This window comes from Mauremys reevesii, linkage group 1 (assembly GCF_016161935.1).
Source record: "Mauremys reevesii isolate NIE-2019 linkage group 1, ASM1616193v1, whole genome shotgun sequence".
NCBI classification, from domain to species: domain Eukaryota; kingdom Metazoa; phylum Chordata; order Testudines; family Geoemydidae; genus Mauremys; species Mauremys reevesii.
The window spans coordinates 128,642,094-128,656,192 of NC_052623.1; the positions used below are offsets into that span (position 1 = coordinate 128,642,094).

The 14,099-nt window shown below is 41.9% G+C and overlaps 1 protein-coding gene across 1 annotated transcript in view; it reads right to left on the reverse strand.

Annotated features, from left to right (window-relative positions):
- DHRSX (dehydrogenase/reductase X-linked) overlaps window positions 1–14,099 on the reverse strand; it is a 222,025-nt gene that overhangs the window by 53,853 nt on the left and 154,073 nt on the right. The window lies entirely within an intron of this gene.

The window sequence follows — 14,099 nt, forward strand, 5'->3', positions numbered from 1 at the left end:
TGAAGCACTCAACTTCAAAAATGCTACATGTATCAGGGTGACATGGAAGGGGTATGTATAAAAACAAGAAAAAAATTGAATTCAAAAGTTATGAAATACATTTCATTTTTTTTAATTCCTGCACAACTGGATTTCACTGTTGAGAGAATCAGAGATGCATATTGTTCATGTCGTTAATAGGTTTGAAGGTTTTCTGCTTTTTCACTGAAACACTAAGTACCATATGATGGGAAGGTTAACTGTGCTCTTTGACATGAAAGAATATCAGCTTCCTCCCAACGATGCTTCACATTTCCATTAAAAATCTTTTACCAAGAGACAGGCTGATGATGGCATACGAACCTCCCAATCTGACTTGCTCCCACTGTGCTTTTGTATCACTGCTTCCTTTTTGGGGTCCAATTGCCAAACAATGTCATTATGCTACAGGGTGCTTAGAAATAATGGAGTAGGTTTTTTTTCTTTGTATGGCACGCAACTGTCGCAATTTTTTCTAATACATATGTAATTCCTACTCCTTAATGGGCCTATACAGTGAAAAATAGATGGCTGTGTGTGACAGTCTGGAATGGGGCATGAGCATTCTGTAAGAGCAGAGATAAATAACTGTACCATTTCTATGTACAGCTCTTTTATACAGTTAAGAAGAGAGAGAGGAGGAGGAAGAGGAGGGGAGTAGAGCAATAGTGGAAGGGAAAAGAAAGGGAAAGGGAAAATGCAGAGGAAAGGAAAGCAGAGGTGAGGAAGCAAGAGAAAGGTAGAAAGAGGAGTAGAGGGAAGGGATGAAAGAAGACAGAGCATGGGTAGGGGGGAAAAGAACAAAGTGGAAGGAGTGAGTAGCTCAGAAGAAATGTAACATGCTACTATATGGAAAACATAGGCTGAACCTCAGTAAAGTCCCTCTCACTTTGCAGGCTGATGGCATAAGGAAACCCGATAGAAGCGATCTGTTTGGGCTCTATGAAGACCCTGTTTGGCAGGTTATTCTGATATTTTTATGACTCTCTGAGATCCCCGAAATGGGAGGAGCACTCCATAGCCAGTTCATTGCAGTTCATCTGCATGTCAGTTCATATTTTTTATAATTGCGGTGTCCAGACCGCAGGGCTTCTGTTGTACTCTTCTATTTCCTCAGCTCCACTGAAGCATTGTTATTCAGGGCTGGTGTCCTCCATGGAGCAGCTGTGGAGACGCCCTGAAGCTGGAGAAGGGAGGAGGATTCCCCCTTCCCTACCCCATAAACCAGTCCAGCCATTTGGGCTGAGCACTGGCAGGAAGGTTATAGAGCAACTTCAAGCTGAGACAAGCTTCCTGCAGAATCCATTGGCTCAGTTGGGGAAGGCTTAGTTTTGGGCCAACCTGGTAAAGCTGGGGTCTCAATCTGAGTCCCAGCTGCAGTAAAGTGTCAGGAATGGCGAGTCCCATCACATGGGAGCAGTGGAGCTCAGACACATGGTTGGGCTGGAGAAGAGAGAGAAGTGACAGTCCTGCTAACTAGTGATAGTTTTGTTTCCAGCAATGTTGACAACAGTTAAAGTGCATCAGAAGGCAGGAGGTTGATCACAGAGGGCCTTGCACATCCAAAATAAAGTAAATGTGAAACTCCAAGCACTCCTTCTGAACTGAACTGGATTATTCCGTCCCCCATTCAGCATGTAGGAATCATACACAGCCCGCGGGGCCAGGGAAAAGTCTCATGGCACAGACACAAGTTGCTTTGCCAGGTGTCCTGTTTTTAACTGGAACACCTGGTAGAAAAGGGACCCTAGTGGGTCCAGTCAGCACCACTGACCGGGCCATTAAAAGCCTAGTTGGCAGCGCAGCCGGGCTAAGGCAGGCTCCCTGTCTGCTGTGGCTCCGCACAGCTCCCGGAAGTAGTGGCATATCCCCCCCTCCAGCTCCTACGCTGCCCCAAGCGACGGCTCTGCAGCTCCCATTGGCCTGGCCGCACCTCTGCGTAGGAGCCGGAGAGGGGACACGCCGCTGCTTCCATGAGCTGCTTGAGGTAAGCGCTGGCCAGAGCCTGCACCCCTGACCCCCTCCCATGCCACAACCCCCTGCCCTAGCTTGGAACCCCCTTCTGCATCCAAACTCCCTCCCGGAGCCTGCACCCCATGCCCCCTTCTGCCTGCCCTAGTCCTGAATTCCACTCCAGCCCTCCAAACCCCTCAATCCCAGCCCAGACACCCTCCTACACCCCAAACCCGTCATCCCCAGCCCCATCCTACAGTCTGCAACCCAAGCCAGCCCATTCATACACCCCCCGCACTCCTGCCCCAGCCCTGATCCCCTTCCCGCCCACCAAACCCCTCAGCCCCAGCCTGGAGCCCCCTCCTGCACCCCAAATACCTCATCACCAGCCCCACACCTGAGCCCATACCCCCAGCCCAGACCCCCTCCCACACCCTCAACCCACTGTCTCAGCTCGGAGCTCCCTCCCACAACCTGAACCCCTCATTTCTGGCCCCACCCCAGAGCCCACACCCTCAGCTGGAGCCCTCACCACCTCCCATACCCCAACCCCCTGAGCCAGTCTGGTGAAAATGAACAAGTGACTGAGTTTGGGGAGAGTGAGCAACAGAGGGAGGGGGGATGGAGTGAGTCGAGAGCGTGGTCTCAGAGAAGGGGCGTGACAGGGGCGTGGACTCAGAGGAGGGGAAGGGCAGGGGGTGGGACAAGGGTGTTCAGTTTTGTGCAAGTAGAAAGTTGGCAGCCCTAACCAGTGGGCTGCTGTAGGCAGCTGTATGTTGTCCCCCTGCCAGCCCAGACATAGGGGTGTGTGTTAAGGTAGAAGAAGACAGAGCTGTGACGCTTGCTCCTATAGACATTCTGGCTTCTGTCACAAGCCATAGGCAGGCCCGGGGAGGCTGTCATAACTTAGAGCTAGAGCTGTGCAAATAATGGATTTTTCAGTTCACCGGCAATTCTGAAAACTCAAGAAAAAAAATGTGTTTTTTGTCAACCCAAAACATCACATTCTGTGAAATTTTCAGCAAATCAAAAAGTCAAAAATATTTTTCCTGAATAAAACATTTCAGTTGATGAAAAAGGAAACTTTTCATTTAGATTCTGAGCATTTAACATTTTTGAATTTTTAAAAATAAATCTGAGGAAATTTCTAAATGAAAACTGGTTAGAACTGAAAAATGGAAATGCCTTCATTAGAAAGTGTCAAAATGAAACATCTGACTTTGTCAGAGGTTTTCTTTTTTCTACACACACAATTCAGCGAAACCAACAGGCGTTCGCGAAATGTTTCAGTGTTGCTGAATTTGTATTTTTTGCCAAAAAATGTTTAGGATGAAAAATTTCAACCAGCTCAATTAGAGCGGCTCTAGGGCTGAACCAGGAGATGTTTTGAGCTCTGGAGATACATTGAATTTGGTGAGTGCAAAGGAGGCTTAGAGATGCCTTTGCATTCCACTCCCACACTGGGGTCCACCTTTCGGGCTGCACCTCCAGGAGGCACAACACCAAATCTGAGCCTATGCCTGTGGTCCTGAGGAGGAGGGAGAGAGCTCACACCCACTCAAGGGTGTAATTTCTAAAGTATAAATTCCATCAAACTATTTTGGTCACTGCTTAAGAGCTTCCTCTTTGCAGAAATTCTTGTTCAGTCCTTGAGCAGGCACAGTCATTTCTGCTAGAATGTCTTCCTCCTCCACCTCTTTTTTTTTTTTTAAAGAATTGGTTAACTAATATTAATCCAACAAGTTTGACAAACTGAGATTTTATCAGTATTCAACAAATATTCTCCCCCATTCTCCTAAAGGCTTTGAAGAGATTCACATCAAGCTTAGTGAAAAACCTTTCCTGCAATTTGAGGAAGAGCAGTTTTAATGTCCATAGCTACAGGAAGACAGAGCATAAGTACAGCAAACAACTGACCCGGGTCGGTTTTCTGACAACAGGGTAAACCTTGCAAGTGTAACAAGCTCTCTTTTTTTTTTTAATTATTAACTACCTAACATTCAGTAGGTATTAAGTGGTACACTATTGATTTTCTTTTGTCCAGACACATCATCAGCTTTACTCATAGGCCCTGAAGGGATGAAGTAAAAGAACAAAAGCTATTTCTATTTTTCCAATAGCTCAGAGACTATTTGATGCCAAGAACATGCAGCATTTCCTTCTCATATCCTCATTGCAAACTACCTAGAGCTGAGAGGGATATTAGTATTCTTCTTATCCTAACAATATCTTTCAGACTTGTTTCATTACAAATTGCCTTGGGACTAGTAATTCTCCCCAGTGTTTTTAGAGTGGCTTTGAAAGTGGATTTAAAGAAGAAATGGCAACATACAGACCATTAGCATTCACAACCTCTGTTTTGATTCAACTGTCTTATATGTTATTTTCTCTGATTCAGCTGGATTGACTCCAGAAATCTTTGTTTAAACAGACATCACCAATAGAAACATGACATTAGAAAATGAATTAATAACTAAGCTGCTAATGGGGCTTTTGCTTTGTGATTGAATAACCATTATTACTGAAGTATCCAAGCAGAGGACTGACAGCATGCATACTGAGAACCGCATAAAATGCCATGCTGCCATGAGATTCTGCAAAATACATAATTAATAATAATAAATTGGCACAAGCAAAAATATTGTACTTCATTAACTGCCCTGAAAGACCATTCTTGTAAAGATAGTTATATTCTACTGAATTGCATTTAGATGTATTGTTGTATACATAAATGTTTTAATTAGCTACACTTAATAAGGAGGCATTTATAATGATTATCTTCTATGAATGGTGAATAATGGAGAGTTTTTGCTAAGTTTTGAGATATACAGTTGCCCAATGAGAAATGGCATTGTGAATTGCCTTATATTTTTTCTACAGAAACCTCTCCCTTGGCCGGGGGAGGGGGGAGAAAGCCAATGAAAAAAGCCTTATATTAAAAGGCTGGCTTTATCTCATACTAGTCCATAGTGCACATGGCATAACAAGAGGTTCAGGACTGGCATAATAAGTGTTACAGGTCAGGACCAAGGAACCTTCACAGAATTGTATGTAGAACTTGCACAGTGGCTGGCTGTACTAGAGTTGAGGAATGAAATATTGTAAGTAAATGCATTTTAGAAGCTTTATATTTTTAACTACCCTTTAAAGCTTTAAAACAAAGGATTTATTAAAGAAAGACTGTTATTTACAAAGGGTTACTTCAATTTGTTTTGTTTTGTTTTAAAGATATTTATATTTCTCAATTTTTACTTTAAATAAATCAAGCCTGGCACAAATACACAAAAGATTTAAACTGTCTCTCCCATGGAGTAATCAACATGTCCCCCTTGCCTGCCTGTTTTCAACTGGCTCAGGGAACAGGAGTCCCAAGGAGAGCTGTGCAAACAACAGGTTTTTCAGTTTGCTGATGGGTGGGGATAATTTCTGGTTGAAGTCAAAACAATTATTTTTATTTGCAAATTGAAAAGTAAAATATTTAATTTAGGACTGAACAAAGTTAAAATGCTTGATTTTGTTTTTTACCTTTTTAAACATTTGATTGTTTTGGCTATACAAATAAAAAGGAAATTATGAAACAAAAAGTTGTTTCACACTGAAAAACTGAAATGTTTAAATTTAGAAAATGTCAAAATGAAACATTTTGATTTTTTCAGAATTTTTTTCTCTCTGATTGAAACAAAATCCGACACAAATTCATTAAATGTTTCAGTGTTGCTGAATTTGCATTTGTCATAAAAAAATTACTGACAAAAAATGTCACCCAGCTCTGGGGGCATTGTTACTGCACCTAAGTCTCCATCCATGGCAGCACAATGCTGGGCATTGAGATGGCTCAGTTATACATATTTACATGCAAGTCACCTTGCAGAGAAGCTGAATCTCTCTCTCAAAGTATTTTTCACAGGCTTTATATTATTCCCAGACGTGCTTTCCTCTGGTTTACAAAGGAAGAATATCTTCTAAAAAAGAAATTCTAGGGGAAACAATGAACAGAAGGCTGTTCCACATGAGAGGACAAAGGCATTGTCTACACACAGTTTTTATACCAGTGTAACTATTTCTGTTAGGGATGTGATTTTTTTTACTAACATGGTCATCCCACTACACTGCTACAATTTATATAATTCCAAAATAGTTATACCAGTGCAATCCCTATTGTGCATACGATTATACTGGTAAACAGGTATCGTATACTGGTATAGCTTATTTCCCTTCTGTACAGGAATACCAGCATAAGCACCTTTATGCCAGGATAACTGCATCCACACTATGGGGCTGTACTGCTTTAATTATACTGGCATCTTTATACTGATATTCTATACACAAAATCTATGTTAAAAGAACATTATTAAGGTTTCAAAGTCAAGTCACTCCATATTTGGGAAATGACATAATGAAAGTTACCTGTGGAATCATAATTTGGCCTACTTGTGCCTATACATTATGATATACACAGTCTTTAATTAAATGATCACACAATATTTTTTCTACAGGGGGCTGCACAGGCAACCTTAATTCTGTAATTTCCTAACAATTTTTTGCATGTAATTTCCTAGATTAAAAAACAAAAAAACAAAAAAACAAAAAAAAAACCCAGAAATTCCATTGTGTGGCATCATATTGACACCCACATGGGTCATCAGCAAGGTTGGAACATTTAGATCCACCATATAGACCTCTGCCACCTGAGCTAACGGTGTAATTGAAAACAGTAGTAGGTTGTTATCCTCTTTGTGGGCCAGGATCAGAGAGTGATGGTCCACTTTGCCATGGGGTTTCAGAGATATTTGCCAACAGCAGAGGAATGGTGAGTCTCAATCTCTGGTTCCATTCCAATGCCTGGAGGAGGAGTGTTCTCTAGTGGGCACTGCCTCTTCTGCCCATTCACTTCAAGCTTGAACCCTTCCTCTTCAACCTGTCTCTGTCCCAGTCCTATTTCTTCTCCCCTGTTCCTCATCCCCATCTCATTCTCTTCACTTAGCCAGATCCAGTATCACCCCCCACCATACCTCCCAGTTTCCTTGCCCAGATAGACCCAGTTCCCCGGCTCCTGATCTGATCTGTATCATTTCCCCCATTCTTACCTCCAATCACCCTCCTCTCCCTCGCTCATGTTCCCCATCCCCAATCTCTGTTCCTGGGCTCCTCATCCAATCTCATTGTGCCTGCAACTTCTTGTCCCTGTTTCTTTGCTCAGCCTCCCACCCCACTGCTCCAGCTCCTCAGAGCTGTCTCTCCTCCCCGCTGCTGCACTGTTCCAGTTCCAGTTTCCTTTGCTCAGCCAGTCCTAAACTCCTCCCATCTCAACTCCCATTTTCTCTCCCTCCCACTCCAGTTTCTGTCCACCCAGACTCCTTGTCCCAATATCTTTCCTCCTTCCCTCTTCCCTCAAAGGGTCTAGCTCTTGTTGCCTTTGTATTTGAATGAGGCAGCTTCCTCTTCCATCCTGCTTTCTCTGCATGGGGGGGGGGGGGTCACTGAAAGCACAGGAGAGACAGGCTCCCTGCTCTCAGTTCAACTGCCCAGATCTGGGCCTGGCACAGTCTGCAGTAGACCAGTGGCAATTGCAGGAAAGTCTTGCTTAGCCCTGAGATGGAGCAAGCACAGTGCAGATGGAATCTTCAGGGAGATTAGCTGCTAAAATCTAAGATGTCTCTACTGAGCATGTGTGAATTGCCATTTTTCAAAGGCTTATAATTTAGCCAAACTGGGGTAGATTTTCACAAAGATGGCAAAAGGCACATCTCTGACACAAAGGACACCCCCCGCCAAGTTTCAAGTCCCTGCTCCAAAGCATGGGGACACAGGAGGGGGGTTTTTTTTGTTTGTTTTTTGTTTTTTAAAAAGGTTGCTAGACTTTTTTACACTGGCCAAAATAACTATTTCCCCCTCACCTCCTTGACAGAAACAGTTGAACAATTTTGGCTGAAATTTTCCAATAAAATAAAATAATTAAAAATCCAGCCTGAGGCTAACACACAATATGGAAAATTTCAACCCAAACAGTTAAGTAAGGCAATGTTATAAACAACTGAAAACAGGGTCTTATAATGAGATGTGTCAGGAAACCTTAATAATAGGTGGTGCGAGCAGTTCTGCCTATAGTAACTGCATCCACAGTAGAGAAGATTAACTTACCTGTATAGTTAAAGTGGTACAACTTTCTAGTGTAGACAAGGCTTAGGTTTATCAGGTGCGGGGGGCAGGGGAGAGGGAGACAGAGAGCCCAAATGCAACAAACAATAACTGAAACTCATCAGGTTTTTGAAAAATGAAAAGCCTATAAATATAATATTCTCCTTAAGGGCTGATGTGATTTTTGACACATCTGAATTCTGCCATGGGGCATAACAGAGTGTTGATTTATGTGTATAGTGAAAATACATAAAACCCAACCTGGCTTTCTAGAAAACACAAAAAACAAGTTACAAATTCATATTTTATTTTAATACATTGTTTTATAATGGATTTTTTCTCATTAAAACAAAATAGAGCATTCTTGGTTGGGTCTGGCTGCAGAAAAACATTTTATTCCTGAAAATACATTCCCCCCAGTGCATTATTATTCAAGACAAGCATTCATAATCTCAGTCAGAAAAGAGATTACGCAGCCACATCATCCTACTTCAATAAGAAATGCTGCTAGATGGTGAAATTTCTTATTTTGTGATTTGCATTAAAAATAAATTAATGTAGAACAAAATGAAAGGGTTTGGTAAAAAAATAAATTATGGACCCAATCCTGCTCCCACTGAAGTGAATTGCAAAAGTCCCATAGACTTCAATAGATTAAGATTAAGCAATACAGCACATCTGCAGCTGAGCTTTGCATCTATGTTCTATTGATCAAGCTGGCATCATTAATTTGCAGCTGAGACATGAAACCAAAGGTGGTGAACTCGCCACCTGTGGAGACTGAGATATTTACAGTTTCATAGAGTGTTTGACATCATAGGATGAGAAAAACTTTTAGGAAAAAACAAGACCGTGCTAAACAAAAGTCAGGATTTCAATGTATGCGATGTGGATTCTCTGACTTCCAGAACTATCCTGAATGAGCAAGTTGCTCCTGTTACTGACTTGTTATTATAATGAACATATAGACCTTTTAGAAGAGTTCTGATATGTTTATCAGGTGAAGTTTGTACACATCATTTCAGCTGACAACAATACCCCTGAAGGATGCAGCTGCTGGATACAGATTACTGTTGAAAATCTGGGCACTTAATTTAGATGTCTACATTAAGAGCTGAGCTTGTCTGAAAATCCAACCACTTATGTGGGAGACTAAATGGTAGCTGTTAGATGCTGAGTTTGTCTGAAAATCTGGCTCTCCATGAATATCTCACATTTATACAACAAATTAGTGTTACACACAAATATCCTTATGCCTCCTTCAGTGCTGCCAATAATGCATGGAAAACCCTCTTTGAGCTAATCCAGAAAGTCACTATCTTCTCCTCCTTCAAAGTTCTCCCCTAGACCCAGCTCTGCCATGATGCCTGTAAAATATCAGCTAATTAACCACTGTGTGAATGGCAAGTGGGGCTAGTTGGCTTCTGAGGAACTGTAGGTGGTAATATAGGGCATAGGAGATGAAGGATGGTTTTATGATTACGGCATTGGACTAAGATTCAGAAGATTTGGCTTCAATTCCTGGTTCAATCATAGACTTCTTGTATAATCTGGGGCAAGTCACTTAGGCAAAATCTGTGCTCCATTGAAGTCAATGGTAAAACTTCTCACTGACTTAATGGGGTTTGGATTTCACCTTAAGTTTTTTTGTTTCTGTTCTCATTTGTAAAATGGGGATAAAATACTTCCTTTCTCCCATACTGTCTATATTGTATATTTAGATTGTAAACTCTTAGAGGCAGGTGCTGTTTGTTTCTATGTATTTGTACAGCACCTAGACCATAGGTGCCAACTCCAGGGAAAAATTAGCAGGTGCTGTGCACCCACCAGAAGCCAAGCTCCCGCGCCCCCTGCTTCACCTCTTCCTCCCCTGAGCATGCCGCATCCCCGCTCCTCCCCCTCCCAGCGTTTCCTGCCGCCTAACAGCTGTTTGGCAGGGCTTAGGACTTTCTGGGAGGGAAGGGGAGGAGCGGGGATGCAGTGCGCTCAGGGCAGGAGGCAGAGAAGAGGCAGGGCAGGAAGCAGGGACTTGGGAGAAGAGGGTAGAATTGGGGTGTGGTGAGGGTGGCGCAGGGGCAGGAAGAGGCAGGGCAGGGTCAGGTCAGGGGTGAGGGTCGAGCACCCACAGGGCAGAGGGGAAGTCAATGCCTATGACTAGCACCATTGGGCCCAGGATCTTTACTCAGGCTGCTTGGTGGCACCATAATATAAATGCTAAATTACAACGTACTTTAGCTATTAATAATATATTTTAGGTGTATACAAATTGTATGTATAGTTGATTGAATCCCTTTGTCCCCTACCCATCATATATCAGTTTTCTTCTTAAGGTTCGATCCTGTGAACTACTTAAGCATGCGAGTAACGTTACATAAGTGATTAGTCCCCTTGACTTCCATGGGACTGCTCACGTACATAAAGTTATTCATATGTATAAGTGTTTGAAGAATCAGAGTCTAAGTGTGTATGCATATAAGTATGTATGCATATATATCTGGTATATTACACACAAGCACACTTACATAACTCATACACATATCTGTGTCTATAATTTTGATTGTATCATACAGCCGTACCCCACAAACAAGCAGGTTTAGAGAGGGTTACATATTATAATAAGAAATAAATTTCTGCACTCACCTACAAAATGTGCAATGATGAATTTCTGAACTGGTCAATAGTTCACAATTATTGTCTGATTTTAAAGTCTTAGAAAGTGTTCAGCCTGAAATTCATTAGCTTTGTGATCTGCCTACAATGGGCTAATATATTAAAATCTCTCAACCTCCAATTCTACCAAGAAATGTATTCAAGGTCTTGTAGATTTCCCTCCCTCCCCAACCCAGTGCCAAAAAAGACATTCAGGTAGTCTCAAACAGTATTTCATTGTCCCTCAAGACTGGCAATTTGTATTCTAATAATCTTTGATGGTATGTGGATGCTCTGTTTTCACTAAGGTTGTTGTAACGTCCCTGTTACATTTACTGATCAGTGGAATCACTCGCCATAGAAAAAGAATAAAATAAAGAAACAAGTGTATTTAAGCGTACAAGGAAGACAAGTGCCAATTTGGTACGGAAAAAAAATCTAAGTGGGAAATAATACCATCAATTTACAGCTCTAGAGATTTCCATACCATATCACTGTCAGCTCCTAAAGTTTTTTTAATACATGCCTCTTCTACATGTGATTACTATTAATTTAACATTTATATCGTGGTAGTGCCCATAATTTGCTGTGTGCTTTTCAAACATCCAAAGACACAAGTGCATGGGCTTCTGCTCCCTGACACAGGCTCCACTCTGTTCTCCATTGACAAAGGTACCAATTCCATCCCATGCCACACAGTTGCTTCCTCCCCATAGGGAGAGGTGTGCCCTGCTCCTGCCCACTGTTGGGGGGGGAGGGGTTGGCCAAAACCAGGTTGTTTGGGAGTAAAGAAATAATCAGCCAACAGGGAGGCGATAACTGGAGCTGGAGGGGAGGGCGCAGAGTCGGAGCCCATGTTGATAGGGAAGCAGAGCTGAGCGGAGCAGTTTGAGGCAGCAGCAACTGCATTATAAGACTGCGCCCCTCAGTGGCCTGGCTCAACTTTGACATTTTTTTCAGATTTGGGTGAGCTTGGGTGCTAACTGTGTGGGCCAGGGGCCACCAGTGGCTCTGTCTCTGGTTCACAGAAGCCAGCATGTTGAACAGGGATCCACCTAAATGAGCCAAGAGGAAATGCCAAGGAAAGAGGCATGGTCTAAGCCCCAACCCTCAAAGGCCTTAGGGAGGTACCTCTCTCTGCTCTCCTGGAGTTGGACAGCCAAGCCAAGTCAGCCCTTTCTTGTTTAAAAAAAAGAAAAAAAAGAAAGAGGAACTGCTCCTCCCCCCTTCCCCCCCACCCCAAAAAAGTGATCAGTAGTTAAGGGACTCACCCTGGAAGTGAGAGATCCAGGTTCAATTCCCCCCTCTGCCTGATCTGAAGCAGGGACTTGAACCAAGGTCTTCTCCCTCCCAGATGAGTCCCCTAACCAGTGACTTCTGTGGTGGATCACTCTGTATAAAATATGTATAAAATATGTAAATATTCAGGGACTTGAATCCAAGTCTCCCGTCTCTCAGGGGAATGTCTTTACCACTCAGCTATAGAGTCATTCTCACTGTCTCTCTGGCCCAATAACTTTTATTTAAAGTGAATAATGTATTAAGTATGTGTGTATAGATAGATACACACACAAACCCGGTATAAATGTATTGCATAATCATACAATTACATCATGTAAATATGAATAATGTATAATAAATGAAACGATATCTATATTTTAAAAGTTAAATATTTCATTTCAAGCAACTAAACTAACTTAAAGACCTTGTGAGAATGGAATAAATAAACTAAGTAATGCTCTGAAGTGATTTATTTTGCATTAAATCTGACAATATTTCCGAGTATTACTCATTCCCCATTTTACGGTCCTTGATCATATAATTCTTAGCTCAGTAAGTGCTCTGTGTGCAGAACTCCTATTAAAGTCATTTAGGGCCTGATACAAAGCCCTCTGAGCCCCTCCTATGGCCCTCATGCAAAGCTCAGTTAGAGTCTTTTCATTATCTCCAATGGGCCTTGCATTGGACACTTAAAAATGCACCATAACCCATATATGCATCGGAATTTTGCACAGAGAAAACTTTCAGGATCAGGCTCTCAATGCTAAACTAAAAATATTTGACAATATAGAGAACTCTACAATTTCACAAATGGGTTATTTTAGATCTGCACATTAACAAAGTTTCCCTAGAGAAAATTAATTTTCCCCAAACTGCTTAATATTCATGTAAAAAGGTTTGTGTTTTGACAATCAAATATTTTAACAAAAAACATGCAAACACGCATCTTTGTAATCCAATCAGAACCAGTCCAAAGCAGAATTACAGCTGGCATTGCCCTTGTTCTAGTGACTGGTATTTTTGTAATTGAATATGGGAGGCGGAAAAACAACAACGTCTGAGCATGGAGAGAGGTCAGAGACTAGGAACATATTGGTCCCTTATTGCCTTGAATTCTCTGAATGAATCATGTTCCCTAAACACATTATAAATCACACTGAACGGATTTTCAGTGAAGACTCTGGAATGCAAAATTAAAAAGGAAAATAAAAATCAATTAGCTTCAATGGCTCTATGCGCAAAATTATGCACTCAGCACTAATCCAAGGTCACTGGGAGCCTCTCTCTTGGTGTCAAAGGATCAGATGCTCACTGTGTTGGAATCTACCGACTTTCCCTTTTAATGTCAGCCAAATGCCAGATTATTTACAGGAGCTAAAACAGATGTTGAACAGAATAGGAAAACAAGCCCCCAGAAGCGGAAGCTTGGTGATTCACCATGTGATTGTCGGAGGCTAACCTAATTATTAGAAGGAAGCCTTTACAGCGGCTCTGGAGATGATTATTCCTGTGATTCTGTTATAGCCTTCGTAAAAGGCAAAGTTAAGCCATCCATTTCATTACAGCTTCTGAAAGGATTTTCTTAAAGAGCTAATTTATCTGGGCAACAGTAACTGAGCATGAATTAAATAAAATGCCTTTCTTGGGGGTCATGAAAATGTAAACTAGTTCAGGGCACTGTATGTCAAGCCTCTTTAAAGTTTATATTTTGGACTTCGAGGCTTTGGTGTCGTATCCCGTTTTTTATTAAGCCCATCAAAGAATAACATTTTCAAGACGATGGACTTTGATGTAATAGTCAGGCTCCTTGTTTCCCATGTAGTGATACAGCAAAAATGTAACAGCATTGAAAATCAGATGCTTGCTATCATCTTCCTAAAGCCACTCTTTTAGGGTCTAATCCTTCAAACACAATTATATTACCAAGTGTAGTGGTTCGTGCTTTTGGTTGTCCTATAACTCAGTGGGACTAATCAAGGCAGTAATGGAACTACATAAAGTTATGAGCAATATGCTCAGTAGTAATTTGCAAGATCAAGCATGTATTTCTTACTTCTCTC